This window comes from Theropithecus gelada, chromosome 1, assembly GCF_003255815.1.
Source record: "Theropithecus gelada isolate Dixy chromosome 1, Tgel_1.0, whole genome shotgun sequence".
Lineage (NCBI taxonomy): Eukaryota > Metazoa > Chordata > Mammalia > Primates > Cercopithecidae > Theropithecus > Theropithecus gelada.
Genome location: NC_037668.1, coordinates 84,132,862 through 84,136,583, shown reverse-complemented (window position 1 = coordinate 84,136,583; position 3,722 = coordinate 84,132,862).

Sequence of the window (3,722 nt, the reverse complement as noted above, 5' to 3'; positions counted from 1 at the left end):
TTTTTATTTTTTTTTTTTTTTTTTTTTTTGAGACTGAGTCTGGCTCTGTTGCCCAGGCTGGAATGCAGTGGCCGGATCTCAGCTCACTGCAAGCTCTGCCTCCCGGGTTTACGCCATTCTCCTGCCTCAGCCTCCTGAGTAGCTGGGACTACAGGCGCTCGCCACCTCGCCCGGCTAGTTTTTTGTATTTTTCAGTAGAGACGGGGTTTCACCATGTTCGCCAGGATGGTCTCGATCTCCTGACCTCGTGATCCGCCCGTCTCGGCCTCCCAAAGTGCTGGGATTACAGGCTTGAGCCACCGCGCCCAGCCATGTGTCTGTTTTTATGCTAGCACCATACTATTTTGATTATTATACCTTTGTGATTTAATTTAAAATCAGGAAATATGATGCTCCCAGTTTTGTTTTTCTTACTTAGAATTATTTTGACTATTTGGAGTTTTTTATGTTTCTCTACAAATTTTGGAATTGTTTTTCGCTACTACTGTAAAGAATACCATTGGGATTTTTCCAATTTCATTGAATTATTTATTTGTGTTTTTGTATATTTTACTTAGTTTCCTTAAGACCATTATTTTGAATTCCTTTTCATGTAAATCATAAATTTTCATTTCTTGGGGTCAGTTACTGAAGAATTATTGTGTTCTTTTGGTGTTTTCATGTTTTCTTGCTTTTTTGCTTCTTATTTTTCTGCACTGATGTCCCACATCTGATGGTGCAATCACCTCCTCCAAACCTTAAAGAGTAGCTTTTGTAGGGGAAGACTTTCACCTTCAAATGGGCCTGAGGTTGCTGGGTGGGCAGGATGCACTGGCTCTGGTTCCTTGTAAGTACATGATGTAGTCTCTATCCAGCTTCTTTTGTGACCAATGTCAACAATGACTACAAGTGCCTTAGTGTTCTAGGCTGCAGGAATTTGTGGCAGTGACAGTGGCTGTGTAGGTTATAAAGGCCAGGGTTTTAGTAATTCTTTTGTTCTTGTCTTTCTCTCAGTGGAAAGTTTTAGCTGAGAGGATATCTGTTGATGTTGGGTCTGACACAGCCCTCAGGCAGCTGCAACAACACTGGGATCCAGAGTACTAGTGCTTGGAGCAGCTGTGGGGTCAGGTTCCTGGGCTCAGTGAAACTGCTGTAGCAACTGGAACTTGAGACAGAGGTTCACTTTTCAAGATCCAAGTGGATGCAGTTCTCCTGCTAAGACAGGATCTGTTGCTCTGAGGCACACCCAAGTAGCTCAGGCCCAGGGGCTTGGGATGTGGTTGTAGTCTGTCCCTGGTGAGCAGGGAATAGCACTGGCATGGCTCGGGGTAAAAATGGGTGCTTCAGTGGCTTGGGCTCTAAGGAGTAGAATGCAGCTTCAATTCAGGACCCCAAATCAACAGGGCACAGTGATTCTGGAATGAAGAGGATGGAGTATCTTTGCGGTAACTTGGACCTAGTGGGTAGGGCAGAGCAGCAGTTTGTCTTAGGGGTGACTTGTTACCAGGTAGGCATATTGCAGTGGCAGCAAAGCTTCAGGGATGGAGGACTGCAATAGCTACTCACCCCTAATGTAGGATGCACTCTAGCAGTGACTCTGGTTTTAAGGTGGTACAGTGCAGTAGCAACATGGGTCACAGGAGCTGGGGACACAGTAATGGCTTTTTCTCTGAGGGTAGCTCAGTGTGGACTCTGAGGAGCTTCCTCAGCTAGTTTCAAAGCCTGGGAGTACTGCAGGAGTCTCTAGTAGTGAAGACTCAGGTATTCATGATGGTGATGGCAGGTGCTGGGATCTTCTTATTTACTTTTTCTCTGCAAGAGGGAGACCCTCCTGGTTCTGAGCTGATTCCAGCTGGGTGATAGGGATACTGGAGGCAAGATGTTTTCTTGCTTTCTTTATGTGCCATCCTGGGTTTCTATGCTCCACAGGATTTCTGCCACTTCTTTGCTGTTCTCTGGAGCTCTCTTTTAGTTATTTTGGTCAAAATATAGTTGTTTATTCCTTGTGGGTTTTTTTTCCTTTGTCGGGAGGGAAGAGTGCTACGAGCTTCTAGTTGACCATCTTGCTGATGCCACTCTCCAATCTACTTTTCATGTTTGTAAATTTTTGAATATGTTTTTTATATCATGTACAACTCGATCTGTATAAAACCATATACATATATATATGTGCATATTTATATGTATATATCTTTCCAAAATAACTTTTAATTTATTGAATCATTGGATTTTTTTAATAGTGTCATGAAGTAGACAAAGCAATGGTGATTATTCTCATTTTAAAGATTAAAAAACCTAAACTTTAAGGAGGAAAACTGCCTGCCAATGACTTATGAATGGTAAATAGCAGATAAAAGATATAAATTCAGCCATTTGATGCCAATCATGTGTCTCTCATTTTACCATCTTGTTTCACTAGATTGTTCCAATATATTTGCTGAATAATGTGAAGAGCAGGAAAGAAAACCAACATTTGTTGTGTTTCTAGTATGCACAAGACTTAATTAAGGTGCTCTTACATGCACCATTGCACAACTCTTACACTATCCTAGAGGTGGATGTTGATATTCTGATTTTAAGATGAGGAAAATGAGGCCCAGAGAGTTTGCAATTCACTGCGTATTGTGAAATTGCCAGTATCAGAGTTTTTGTTCAATCCCTAATTGGCATGATTCATTGTGATAATATAGCACTTAAAAGAGAGCCTAGTGGAATGGGATTGTTTCAAAGACAGGTAATAATAGAATAAAACCCCAAAATGGGATGTGATATTATAATTTTCTTCTTTGTCTTCAATCTCTTGTGTTTAATAAAATCTGAGCATTTGTTTCTTACTCTTACACCTCATCTGCTTAAGTGATGTCTTGCTTTTTAAAATTATCCCGTCAACCAGTATCCTTTTCCTGACAATATTAAATATTCCCCCCACCAGGGATGTGGAACCATTTCTAAAAGCTTCAGCCTCCAGTTCCAGCTGGCCAGGCCCTATGGTATAGCTTTCGCAATCACCGTGGATCCTCATCTGGTACTTAACAAATCCTGCCCCTCCCATCCATACTCTTGGCACAAGGACAGGAAATTAAGAATTAAGAGAAATTCGCCTCTGACCTTTAATTTGCTTTTTAATAAAAGCATTCAGAGTCACTTGCATGCTTTATGCTAGACCCAAAGAGAGCCAATTTTCATGGCCCTTTAAAAGTAAACCCATTCATCTTCATGCCCTGGCATTTTTTCAGTGTGTCAATCCTCAAAGTCAATTGTTAGCCCAGAGCAGTGATCCGTAATAGAATCCCACTCAGTGCCCAGCACATAATAGGTGCATGAGCATTGACTGTGCTCAATGAATATTAGTTGTTCTTGAAAAGTGAATGACAGTGCCCTACATAGCAAAATAAATTAATGATAGGATTGTCCCAATTTTATATATTGCTCCTATCATTTTTTTTTAAACTGTTGGTGCATTTGATGTAATGTTTTTACTAGACATGACTCTTTTGTCTGTTTGAGACAGAAACACATACAAACTGGCTTAAGAAAACAAAGGAGGGAATTTATTAGCTCACTTAATAGCCATGGCTGGATTCAGATAGCTTCAGGAACCTGCCTTTCTCTGTTGTAGTGGATTTTCTCTGACTAGTTTCATTCTTAAGCAAATTCTCATGGCAGCAAGGTGACCACTGAAATTCAGCCATATTATCTTACCAGTGTGACAATTTCAGCGGCAAGACAGATCTGCTGTTCCA